The 14365-nt window shown below is 35.6% G+C and overlaps 1 pseudogene; it reads left to right on the top strand.

Moving 5' to 3' along the window:
* Nucleotides 1–13804: 13804 nt before the first annotated feature.
* Nucleotides 13805–14077, top strand: LOC102418282 (annotated as a pseudogene).
* Nucleotides 14078–14365: the final 288 nt, after the last annotated feature.

Below are 14365 nucleotides of genomic sequence, written 5' to 3'. Positions count from 1 at the left end.
GAGGAAAAGAGAGGGAACAAGAAATTGAAACCTTATTTGAAAAAATAATGACAGAAAACTTCCCGTACCTGGTGAAAGAAATAGACATACAAGCCCAGAAAGCTCAGAGATTCCAAACACAATGAACCCAAAGAGCCCCACATCAAGACACATCATAATTAAAATGCCAAAGGTTAAAGACAAAGAGAGAATCAAAAGCAGCAAGAGAAAAGCAGTTACCTACAAGGGAGCGCCCATACAACTGTTAGCTGACTTCTCAATAGAAACTTTGCAGGCCAGAAGGGAATGGCAAGAAATATTCAAAGTGATGAAAAGCAAGGACCTACAACCAAGATTACACTAGCCATCAAAGCCAACATTTAAAATTGAAGGTCAGATAAAGAGCTTCACAAACAAACAAACAAAAAAGCTAAAGGAGTTTATCACCACCAAATTAGTGTTACATGAAATGTTATAGGGTCTTCTTTAAGAAGAGGAAAAAAATAAATAATAGGAATAAAATGGCAATAAATACATATTTATCAATAATTATTTTGAATCTAAAAATCAAAATAAACAAACAAGGAATCTAATGAACAAAATAAACTTATGAATAAAGTAGAACCAGAGGCCTGGAAACATTGAACAGTCTGATGAATCTCAGAGGGAAGGGAGAAGTGGGGGTGGGATGAGATTAACCAAATAATTTATATGCATACCTGCATTACCCATGGATACAGACAATAGGGTGGTGAAGGCCTGGGGTGGGGTGGGATCTGGGTGGAGGGGGGGAAATAGGGGGAATAAAGAGGGGCATCTGTAATATTCTCAACAATATGCATTAAAAAATAAAATAAAATAAAATGTATGCTAACTTATGTATTAATGATTTAGAAAATCAGACATGAAAGACAACAGTGAAATCCTTTAGTCTATCATCATTTTGAGAGGAGAAAACTGCTTTAAATATAGTTGCCTTCACTTCACCTCCTTAAAGTTTCCCTTGTCCCCTGATTTACTTCAGACTTAATATTTTATATATAACTTGAGACTGAGTCACCATTCCACAAGTATTAAATGACTTATGCGTTCATGTCAACATTCAGCTAATGCCATTTCCAAGTCGCTGCATGTTGACCACACATTTTAGGTGGCTAGAAACCTTAAAGAAATATCAAAGGATGAAATTTGAAGGATTCTAGATGTAAATTGGGCTTCTATATATGGAATATGCTTGACTATCAAGTGCTTAATTCTCTACCACTTTGAAAGTAATTTCATTAACCAATGTCACCCCAATAAATTCAATTTTAAAAATAGTATAATTAATTTAAATATGTGAATAAATTAGCTCTTCATGAATGAGTATCTTACTAGTCATTTTATATCCTTACAGAATGTACTATATTGGTTTACTGTAGTCAATGTCCAGGGCTACAGATGAAGGCATATCATATATATTAAACATACTCAGTTTACCTTAATTTAAATGTTAGATGTGGCATGTGATTGCTAAAGAAAATAGAAGTTCCTAACGATATAAGATTGATTTATACTAGTGAAGATGCATTCTTTTATTTGGAACAAATGATTAATCTTTCTTTACCAAAGTTGCTGCTGTGCTTTCTCAACTAGGCATTTTAATTTTCACGTTGACAACCAAGTCAGAAAGAATCTATTATAAATGATCAAAGCATATGCTTGATAGGCTAGTTTCTTAAAATGACAAGTAGGACAGTTGTGTGATAGAGAAAAGTTGATGCGTGCTTTAATCTGCACATTTTGGTGCGCTGCACACCGCATTGCTTTCATTGAAATGCATTTTGTTCCGGACACTTTCACTAAGTGTTTCCTCTTTAAACGCTTTGTCAGGTAGAGAGATGCTCTAGACGAGATTAGTTACTAATGGTGTAGTAACTGTTTTATTACTTAACATGTAAAGAAGACAATTTTTTTTCTAATATCTGACCTTAAACTTTAGTTTAAATATTGAAAGAGAAATGAAAACAGGAAAAAAAAAAGAAAAAATAACATTTTCCTTTTGACTCTATTAATATTCAGGGATTAATTATAACAAATGAAGTTAAAAACAACAACTATTTAACATTAGTATTCAGAGTTGTCCAGAATTGGAAAGGCCTGGTCTGGTGGTATCAAAGCATAAAACACCAGATGATTTTAGACAAGTAGGCAAACCATCCACCTTAAGAGTCTGAAACAGGTAGGATGACACATTTCTTCATATTTCTAAAATGAATCAATGTTCACGAAAAGGTTAACCTTTTATGACCTCCTTGTCCTTCCTAGTGGAACACCATGACTTCCGGGGCTTATGTGGTTCAGAAAAATGGTGGCGAGGCCTCTGATTGGCAGTTCATGTTGGCTGCTGTTGAGTTGCTCACTTAGACTTAGGTGATTCTCATAAAGGCAGTGACTCTGTTGGTATCATGACAGGCTCAGCTCAAGGACTTTGTCCCATTTTGCAAGGGCATGGCATTTGCGGGTCTGGGAGACCTGAATAAGGTGGTGAATTCCCACCATTCACACAGCAGCAAATCCGCACAACTCCTGGGACCAGTCATTTGTCCCTCCTATTCAAGCCACAGGAACACAATTCACTATCTCTTTGTAGTCAGATCACTCTTTCTTCTGACAATGTAATGTCAAGCCTTTTTATCCTCAGAAAATCCTAGTACCTTCCTGTAAAAAGCCTGCCTGCAGTTATTTTCAAAATATCTAGCAACATGACTTTTTCTAGTCTTGAAACACAAAAGCTTTAATTCATTCCTGGTACAAGGTTGCAGAGAACCCACCAGCCACAGCCCTGTCTCCATCTCTGGGTCAGAACATCATTTTGTAATTCTTTGAAAACATGAAGCAAAAGAGAAAAGGCAGTAAGTGAGTTCTTTGTCATTAACTCCATTCCATGTCCATCTCAAGGCATTTAACAGAATAAAAACTCTAGGGAGAGGAAAACCTAGTGGAAATCAAGGGATACCAAAACAGAGGGAAAAGGTTAAGAATTCAAATGTGAGTTCAGAGCGCGTATCAGAGAGCCCCACTACAACTGGGAAGAGAGATACCAAGAGATTAGCTCGGGCTCAAACACTATTTTTCTCCTTAGATCCCTTCCCCAATCAAAGTGGAGCTGGATACCCCCCCCCCACCCCGCACCGCACTCTCTACCTCCCCCCCCCGCCCCCCTTTCAGGTTTCTTTGCTGGGACAACAACAAAAACAACAACAGCTACATTTAATTGAGAACTGGCTATGAACCTAGGCACTATATAAAGCTAGGTGCTTTAATCTTTACAAAAGCTCTATGAGGTAGGTCTATTATTTTTACATTATTACGGAGCTTTTGGCTTGAAGTAAAAAAACAAACAACAAAAAACTGCTATTCAAACTGACTATGTAATAAAAGAGGTATAGAGGTAGACTAGGCTTCAGGTTTATCAGGTTCCTCAGGAGCATCATCAAGGAAGTTCAGTCTCTCCATCCTCCTTTGACATATTGGCTTCATTAGACAGTCCATCACCCTCATGGTCACGAGATACCTCCCACCAGTGACGAAGCATAATTCCTTCTCCACTTGCAACAGAACTAGCCACTCTTCTGTATCTTATTGACCCTAAGTAGTTCGGGCCTGTTCATCCATGAAACAATCACTGGCAAAGAGCCTGCATGACAACAAATATCTTAGATGAATCATTGAAGGTGGAATGATGTTTGCCATCCAACCACAATGATCACTATGTGCCCCATTTTACACATGAGGGGACCGTAGAGCAAGACAGGTAAGTGATTTGCCCAAGATCACATAGTTATTATAAGAGGGAGATGCAGGTCTGGTAACAAAGTACATGTTAGTAACCTTTGTTCTATAGCGCTTGGACGCATTCTGAAGGTGGGAGAAGGGTTCTCAGAACCCAAATTTAGGTGCTTATTCATGAGACAAATAAGAGAGATCTACCCAAAATCACCTTGTTCTTTCAAATATGAGGAGCTAAATGGATAAGATTACGATGTAAGGGGACTCTAGGATACTGTAATTGTGGCACTTGGAACAATTTTGAATTTTTGTGTGTACTTATTGCAATCAAATGTAAGTGAGACATGGAAGGTAGAGTGAAAATTACAACCTAGGGAAAGTATAACAGTTGGTTACTTAGCTTTCTTTGAAGCAAAGATTGCTGTAACAACTCATTTGTTTCTTTTCTGTGACTGTGTTTACTACTCAACTCATTCTTGTCATGTGAATTGCACTGCTTAAAAAATAAATGAACAAAATATTTTAGCAAAATGTTTTCTTTCTTTTCCTTCCCTACTTCAAAAGACTCAAAGTACCCAAATACAATTCATCATTCAAATTCAAATCATTTTTAACAGGTCATATAAATGGCTGATTCTATTAACTACTGAATCAATAAAGTAGAATCTCCTTCAGTACACTGGGAATTACATGATGGATCTTTCCTTTTCATCAATAACTCTGAATAGCTCTGTGTTAATAAATCCTTCATATTTCTCATCACAGTGAGTAGGAAGACTAGAGGAACCTCCCAGATCCATGATGTGATTTACTGTCTTTATGAACATAGGGATAAAGATTCAAAGAAGCTTCCCCCTAAATGATGAGAATGGGACTCATTAGAAGAAATATAATTATTCTGAATAAACAAAAATCAGTCTTCCATTTTTTCCTTATCTTTTTTCATTCCTTCTTTATGTGATTCATAAAAACCCTATGTTCTTAATGATTTTCAATTTTTCCTAATTTCCTTCTTTAAAACCCTAAAGGAATTGCATTTTTCTTCTCTTTCCCTGTTTTATTCATCCATCCATCTTCTTTGTATGCTGTGAACAGATTATGAATTAAGGTTCACAGATTTTTTTCCCTATATATAAATGCCATGTCAACAAAATAATTTTAAATAACTTCTAGTGAATTTATTATTCTGTGATATTTTAAAACAATTATCCTATTTGATAAAGTATGTATTTGAAGCTTCAGATAGAACGATAGGATTTTAATGTTGGGATGGTCTCTTTTATATGTGTGTGAATAATCTGAACAGTTAAAACTCCTGACAAAATTAGTATCTTCCAGTGATTTTAACTTGGCTTGTTTATTGATGACAAGAATCTTTGAGGTTGATGGAAAAGAAGGAAAGCTAAAAAATCTGGTTGAGCACACAGTTAAATATATTTGCTAATGAAACTAAAAACAAAAAGAGTGTCTTACTAACATTTAGAAATGTCCATCTCTTTTTTATTTTGACCATTCTCATGACTATGAATGGTATCCCACTGTGGTTTAATTTACTTTTCTTTGATGACTGATGATGTTAAGCACCCTTTTCATTAACTTTGTGACCATTCACATATTCTTTTGTGAAGTCAGTAAATTCTCGCTTATTTTTGGATTATTTGTCTTTTTATAATTGATTATTAGAAGCTTGTTAGGTATCCTATTTTTTATATTCAGATTATTTTGCTGCAATTATTATTTTTCCAGTTTATGGCTTGCATATTTATTTTTAATGGTATCTTTTGATAAGTAGATATTTTTCATTGTATCGATCGATTGCATCTTTATGATTAATACTTTTTGCATTCTGACTAAGACAGTTTTGCTTATCCCAAGGAAATAAAGATATTCTTTAATATTTTCTTTAAGGAGCTTTTTGGTTCTGAGCTTCACATTCACCACTATGACCACCTTAAAATAATGTTTATGTGAGGAATGAGGAATGGATTGCAGTTCATTTCTAATTGTCCAGCAACATCTGCTTTAAAAGACTTTGCTATGCCTTTTAGTTGATTGAAACCTTCAATTTGCCACATGTGTGTCTATTTCTGGAATTCAAGATTTCCTCCACTAATCTTTTGTCTAACATTATTTCAAAGTATACAATTTAGATTGTCATAGCTTTATAGGTCATACATTTTATGTTTTTCAAATTATTTTTAGGTTGTTTTGGCTATTCTAGTTTCTTTGCATGTTGTATACATTTTAGAACCAGCTGTTTATTTCTCCCCCCCAAATCAGCTGAAATATTGATAAATATTGCTTTGAAATTGTAGATTGATTTATGAAAAATGAACATATCAATTCTACCCATCTAATTACATTTTGTGTCTTTCCATTTTAAGTAAATATTCTTTAGTGTCATTCACTAACAGTATCTTATAATTTCAATAAAGAATTTTTTCATATTTTGTTAGATTTATTTCTGTATTTTGATGTTATAAACGCAATTGTTATTTCAATCTCATTCTTCAATTGATTACTGCTATAATATAGGAATATGAATGATTATTGTATACTGATTTTTATCCTGAAAATATTTATGTCTTGACACATTGATTTGTTTACCAATGTAGAATGTCCTTTTTCTCTCATAATTCTTATTGTCTTGATATTATATATATAGCCATTAGCTTTTTAGTTTTTTTTTTAAATCCTCACCCAAGGACATGTTCATTGACGAGAGAGAGAGAGAGAGAGAGAGAGAGAGAGAGAGAAACATCAATCAGTTGCCCCAACAGAGGATCGAACCCATAATCTGGCTATGTGCCCTAACCAGGAATTGAACCCAAAATTTTTTGGTGTACGATATTATGCTCCAATGAAGTGAACCACCTGGCCAGGGCACTATTAGCTTTTTATATTTAGTATTTATATGGCATATATTTTTATATTGTTTTACTTCTACCCTATCTGTGTCTCCTGTAGACAGCTCACAACTGAGCAATTGGGTATTGCTTTTTAATGTAGTCTACTAATTTCTGCCATTTAAGAGAAGCATTTAATCCATTTTTATTTATATAATTATAATTATTATTTTACTTTCCCATATTTGTATTTATTTTATGTTTATTCCATTGTTCTTTGTGTCCTTCTGGCCTTTTGGGGAAAGAAATAATATTGTTGAAAATTTTATTTTATTTTATTCATTGTATTAATTTTTACGCTACAGATTTTATGTGTCATTTTAGATCTGAATATAATATGCATCTTTAAATTATCACATTTTTCTTTCAAGTAATAGTATACTAATTCATAAATAATATAAAACTGTAGTAATAGTCCATGTACATCTCCACCCTTTGTGTTCTTTTTGTTTATTTTACTTCTGTATATGTTAACAACTTTATGATGCATCATTTTTGCTTTAAACACTTATTTTTTTAAGAAATAAACACATATAATTAAAATATAAAATAATTAAATGAAAAGCTCTTGAGTTTCATTTGGTATCAATCTTTCAGCCTAACAGATTTTTATCTTCATTTCATATTGTGAAGTAGCCTGGAGACAAATTATTTCAGTTTTTTTCCTATCTAAGGATATCATTATGTTGCCTTCCTTTTTGAAGAATATTTTTGCTGGATATAAAATTATAGGTTAACAGATCTATTTTGTTCTTTCAGCACTTTCAAGATATTTTTCTTTTATCTTCTGGCTTCCATAATTTCTACTGAGAACTAATCCATCCTCTCTATTGATGTTCACTTTTACACATCTTTTTTTCTCTGGCTATTTTATCTTGGGTTTTTAGAATTGACCACGATGTGGTTTTCTCTGTATTTATCTTCCTTGAATTTCCTAAGTGGCTTGGTTCATTCATCAATTTGATGAAACTAATAGTTCATCAAATACTCTGCCCCGTTCTTCCTTTCCTCTCCTTGGATTATTTCATATTTTCCCAAATGTTTTCAATGTTCTTTGCTTTACAAAAACGATTTTGTTTCTAATATTTTCTATTGACTATTTCAAGTTTACTTAAAGCTTCCTCTGCAATATAAAATCTGCTTTCAAGTCCATACAATAAAATCTTCCTGATGTTATATTTTCATTCTAGCATTTCTACTTAGTTTAATTTTTAAAAATAGTTTTTGTATTTCTGCTAACATTTCCCTTTTTTGTCAAATATTGTACACCACTTCTACTATATCTTTTATTATGTTTTTATATTTTTTATAGATTTCAGAGAGGAAGGGAGAGGGAGAGAGAGAGATAGAAACATCAATGATGAGAGAGAATCATCAATTGGTTGCCTCCTGCACACCCACACTGAGAATTGAGCCTGCAATCTGGGCATAAGCCCTGACTGGGAATCAAACCTTGACCTCCTACTATGACACTCAACCACTGAGCCATGTAGGCTGAACATTTTTATCATTTTTAGTCCATGTATTTTAAAGCCAAAATCTGATGATTCCAACATGCAGACCATCTATGGTTCTGTTTCTATTGACTATTTCCTCTCTTGACCATTTTCATGTCTTGTAATATGTAAGTATATGCCAGACATTTTAATAAGAAAGAGTAGAACCTAAAGCAAATAATATTTACCTCCAAGAAAGGTTCAGATTCCTTTTCTGTCAGTCTACTAGAGGTGAGTGAAATGACTGGGTTAGTTGGGTTTGGACTTTGCTGCTGCTTTAGTTTGACTCAGTTCACCACTGGCTTGAAATATTTTGAAGGGGGGATTAAAACTTTCTTATCAACAAGAACTGAGCACTGAGCACTGACAACATTCCAGAAATCTGTCTATGCTTCACAGCCAATCCACTAGCTTTCAGAGTTGTTGAGATTGTCACCGTATTTCACTGCTCAGTTACAAGATGTTGGGATTTCTCTCTTGAGTCTCTTTGCTCTCTAGTCTTATCACCAAATACTTTCTGTACCTTAGGAGATAGTTACAACCTATCTCCAACTCCTCTATTCTTTAAATAGCTAATGGCTATACACTAATGAAGAGCCTTAGAGCAATAAAGTGGTGCCTCTTAGCTCTCCTACTCACTCTCAGGATTCAATAATAAAAGCCTGGAGTTCCCGGGCAGAGAGAATGTTCTCTGAGCTCTCCTTCTGGGCCCACGATCTTTTGTATATCAAAGTCTAGATTTCACAAAGAGGTTTATACTCGCTGCTTAATTAATATTTATCCTAGTGGGATGCATCTCAAGATCTTTATTGCAAAGTAGCATAACATTACTATTTTAGAAGAAATCTGTTTTCAAAAATCATGTAATCCATAAAAAGACAGTTTGATAGTACATAGTCCAGTTGATATTAGTTTTCTTATGTGGAGTAGAATGCATTAAATATCTTTATGTTAAATACTCTAACTTTATAGCTTAGATAGCTTCTTGGTCTAGTGGAACTCTGTCACAATGTGATTCTGGGTTATACTCTTTGCTTCTTCATCGCTTACTAAAGAACCTTGGGAGTATCATGTGACTTTGTTGCTTCAATTTTCTCGTCTTTTCATTGGCCAGTCCAGGGAGAAAAGTGAGAATTAATAAGTCTCTAAAGTACTTAGAAAACTTTTCAACAGTACTATGTAACTCTAAGCAGTCATTACTATAGACATTTTCTATTTCTATAATAAAAAATTCATAAGTCTTTTCAGTTTTATAGTATTCATGACCATACCGATGAGGGCTAACTAATGATTCATGGATCTATCTTCTTAATTTCTAAACAAAACACTAATAAAATGCAAAGGCTCATTTCGATTTTGGAATGTAAGGATACCTACACCCGGGGGCCTGCATACAGCTTTTAAAATCTTGGAAAGAAAATGCAGTTTATAGAATTCTTGCTGGATGTAATAGTCCACTTGAATTAATAGCAGTCCATGGAATTGCACTTGCAATTGTGCCCCATTCTGACTGAAGGGAACGAAGAAATATCTCTGTCATCATGGAAAATGTAGTGTGGCAGGTGGTCATAATGCATGATAAGGGCTCTGTTCCCTTTGATGACAAAATTATTAGAGTGCTTGAATCCCAACACAATAGGACCATTGAGTAGGCTCCTTTCCATAAGCCTTTGTAAGTATTCCAAGGAGAAAAATTAAGCTCCAAATGAACATATCCATTAATGAATCACCTTAAAAAAAAGCTACTTTAGAAGTAGGACATTTAAAACTATGGTAGCAGTGAAATTAAACTTGCAAAGAGTATTTATGGTCCCTTCCCCCAAGGCCAAGAGTCTATAGTGGCTACTTGAACACACTATGATATATATAGAGAATAGTAACTTTACCTACAAATCAGGGCCTGTGCTGTGTGCCCATTGACCACATTGTTCATCTTCACGCTAGGGGCATTTTACTAATCTTTGTCAGTAGTGAGGCTTCTTTTGAATTCTCTTGTGTAGTGGCTTAATGATAAATAAGCATATTTTTAAAAGTCATGTGAATCTTCTATTTTCAAAGCGACATTTTGTAGTTGCAGGAAACTTGACATTTTGTTAAATCATTAAAAACTATTCATATTCTCCAATAAAAAATGCACTAGATCAGAGGTCTCCAAACTGTTAGGATACACTTCCATTAGTAAAAGGATGTTGAGCAAAATTCCCCAATACCTACATATTTATAAATTATATGCATGTACTATCATTAACTAGTAACTAGCCGAATATACATTTAGGGTTATAGCCATCCTTAATGATGATATGCCTTCACCTGTATTTGAAAAAATCCTCTTAATAACTTCAATTTTGTTGTCTAACTACTTGTCAGATATTTTTACACTTGGCTTACTTGTTTTTTCATGAACACTGGCTTCTGTTGAGCTTATGTGAAAAATAATGGTGACAGCTCTGCCGATGTCTAGTTGTTTGCTTGTGCTTGCATTATGAGTTAGACCTTGACTCTGTGGGTTTTCTGCCAGGATCTTGTAAAGTCACTTGTACTTTTCAATGAAGAATGGTCTGATATTGAAGTGGATAGCATCATGCACAGACTTCCTAACCCAGGCACACATGCACTACGATATGCTGAATATTTGCATAACATATGTGATATAGGAGACTGTGAATACAAACTGAATAAGAGGTCCTAGTTCATTTTACATGCTATATAGTAGGAAAAAAAGGTCTTGTTTTTAGATAAAAAGAAGGAAATCCTAATACTTTCTGTATTTCTTCTTCTTTACCCAGTGGGTTGTGTACCTCCCCACCACCACCTTTGGAGCCCACTAGCTTAAGTGACTCATATTTGGAAATAGAAAAATAGAACATGATTAATGGAAAAGGGAAGTACTATTATTAATCTGCAAATACATCATGCTCTGAGTAAAAATCAAATTGAAAATCAAGAAAGGATGATAGCATAGTCAAGAATCAAATGATATTAATTTGTGGTGATCTTTAAAGAGATAATTTTTTTCCACAAAAGAAGGAACCAGAGTAACAGGAGAGGGAGCGGTGACCCCAGGAGTACCTAAGCAGCATGCAGGACAGTGACGTGGGCTGGCAGGGCAAGTACATAAAGATGAAGAGGAAAAAAAAGTCTGCTGAAGAGAAGACATTTTGGTAAAAATCAGAGTTCGAAACTCAGTGGAAATTAAACTGGGGAAGGAGAGATACATTCTAATTATAGGGTGGCCTAAGAATATGCTTTCATTGTCATGATGGAGTTATAATAAGAGAGAAGTTATTACGCTCCTCAGATACTGCCTTTAGCATTTATATCACAGGTAAGATCAAGTCATTATCTGTTGGCGCATTTAGTTATAATGATTCAGTGACACCACTTTCTCACTTCTTATTATTGTCTCTGTCTCAAGAAACAGGTCCCTCTCCCCCTCTAAAGCTCAGAGCTCCTTTTGTACCACCCTGCTCCTCTCCTCCCAGTACCATCAAGACCTTAATTCTCAATGAAGCCTCTCGGCATCTTCAGTGCCTCCTCACAGCTTTCACCCCATGCCTTCAAACAAGAATGCTCTCTGCTCTCATAGAAAATGACCCAGCTGCCCTCTCTAGCTACTGCTATAATTTTTCCCCTTTTACTGTCAAACTTTTCAAATAAGGAGCCTATATCTGCTGCCTCCATTTTCTCTGCCATACCCTCAAATCAGGCTTCTGTTCTTATTACTTCGCAAAAAAAGAATTTTCCATGGTTCTTATCCAGTCATTACTGTGTCCTATTTATGTTTCATAGCTGTCTCCTATCACCTCTCTCCCTCCCTTATTTCTTGCTGCTATACCCCTAGTCTGGCCTTTTCTGTTTCCTACCTCTAATCCTGATTCCCTCCCTCCTGTCCAGGATCTTCACTAACCCATTATGTCACTTCTCTGTTCGTAGTAGCAATGTTCTCTACTTTAAGACACCGAACATTTAATTTCTCATCCTGACTTTTAAGTTTCTCCTATTTTCCCATGCCCACTTATCAAATCATTATTTATTACAACAGAAAGGGCTAAATAAATATTTGTTGAGTGACTGAATAAATGAATGCACATGGATTCTATGCTGTCCTGGGCAAGAGGTATCCTCCTTGTTCTATCAAGACCACAGTTCCCTTCTATCTTTATTATGTTGATAAACTATAGACAACTGGGTTTGGGGTATCTGCAAACAAGAACAATGTTCATGAACATACACACTAGAGGAGAGTTTCAAGAAATAGGTTGTAATACTTAAAGTTAAAAGTTATAAAACCTAGGCATTTGGGGATGATCTTAACTTTCTTCTGTTTCCACCTATGATAAATTTCAGCCTTTGTTCTTGGGTTGCCTGAAGCCTGGTATGTGTTGAAGCCTTTCAATTAACTAGGGAATATATTTAAGCTTTTCTCTAAGAGTGTCATTCACTACCTTCTCTTTCCAAGTGCTTGCCAATCGATAGCAGCAGAGATGAACTCAAAGTCATGAATAAGGTGATTATGTGGCTTTCGTGCTTGCCTGCCTATGCGGCTTCCCTCCAGGGAAAACTTGACATGCCTGAGGTTCCTGCTTTCTTTGCCACATCATATCCCTGAGTTTTGATTTGACTGATTTACTAGAGAATAAAATCATATAGACCTCCCTACTTTCTCCTAACAGCTTATTCTTGATGTAAGTCTAGCAGAAAGTGAAATCTGTTGACAAGCCTTCCTTTCTGGTTAGAAGCTGTAGTCAGCCAGTTTGAGAGCTACTAGTAGTGATTCTTTTTATGAAAAACCAAACACTCTTTAACAACAAAGGATAAAATACACGATATATCCTAGTAAAAATAATTATATAATATAATTATATGATTTTCCAATTTTACAATCCCTTTCTGTTCCAGGAAGCCTTCTATAATTATTATAACTTTGCTGATGTCCTTTCCCTCTGGACTTTTACGGAAATTAAATTTTGCACTGAATTATACGTGTATCATTTTTTGTTTGTTGTTTTCAACCACCTGTGCCTCTTTGAGGGTGAGGACCAAATATTTTAGTTTAGATCACCACCATATTGCACATTGTAAAATATTTAGTAGTTAATTAGCACTCATGTGTCTACTGAGCAATTAAAGATGGCCAAGGGCTGGGAAGGAGTGTGGAAGGTAATTACCAAAGTACTGACTGAATGTATTAGTCAGGGATTTAAAAAATGCAAGTAACACAGATCTAAACCAAACTTCTTTTATTCCTTCTGTCCTTCCACAAATACTTGTAGAACACCTACTATGTGGAGTATATCAGTGCACAAAATAGAGTAAGATTCTTTTGAGGAGTTTGCATTGAAGTACAGTGAAATAAGTATTACACAATAGCCCTGGCCAGTTTGACTCAGTTGAAGTATCGCCCATGAACTGAAGGGTCCGGAGTGTGATTCTGGTTAAGGGCAGCAGTCTAGATCCCTAGACCTGGTTGGGGCTTGTGAGGGAGGTAACCAGTCCATGTGTCCCTCTCACATCGATGTTTCTCTCTCTGTCTCTCCCCCTCCCTTCCACTCTCGCTGGAGATCAGTGGAAAGGTATCCTCTGGTGACAATTTAAAAAATTACACAGTAGACTCGGCGGCGGTCACTGAGCAGATGGGACTTCCCCCGTTCGCGCACCTCGCTCAGCTTCCTCTGCACCCATGTCTGACAAACCCCATATGGCTGAGATTGAGAAATTCGGTAAGTCGAAATTGAAGAAGACAGAAATGCAAGAGAAAAATCTACTACCTTCAAAAGAAACGATTGAACAGGAGAAGCAAGCAGGCGAATCGTAATGAGGCATGCGCCAACAATATGCACTGTACATTCCACAAGCATTGCCTTCGTATTTTACTTCTTTTAGCTGTTTAACTTTGTAAGATGCAAAGAGGTTGGATCAGTTTAAGTGACTGTGCTTCCCCTTTGCACATCAGAACTACTGACAACGAAGGCCGCACCTGCCGCTCCCATCTGCCTGGCTGGCTGGCGGGGAGCGGGGAGAACTTACATGTTGGTGAAGGAACGAGCTGGGTGGGATGAGGGTGAAATCTAGAGAAAAAACCAAGCTGGTCCAAGGTGTCCTGCAGGCTGTAAAATGCAGTTTAATCAGAGTGTCATTTTTTTTGTTGTTCAAATGATTTTAATTATTGGAATGCACATTTTTTAAATATGCAAATAAAAAGTTTTAAGACCT

Source organism: Myotis lucifugus, unplaced genomic scaffold (assembly GCF_000147115.1).
Source record: "Myotis lucifugus unplaced genomic scaffold, Myoluc2.0 scaffold_0, whole genome shotgun sequence".
Classification (NCBI taxonomy): domain Eukaryota; kingdom Metazoa; phylum Chordata; class Mammalia; order Chiroptera; family Vespertilionidae; genus Myotis; species Myotis lucifugus.
This window is presented reverse-complemented; position numbering and strand designations above follow the sequence as displayed.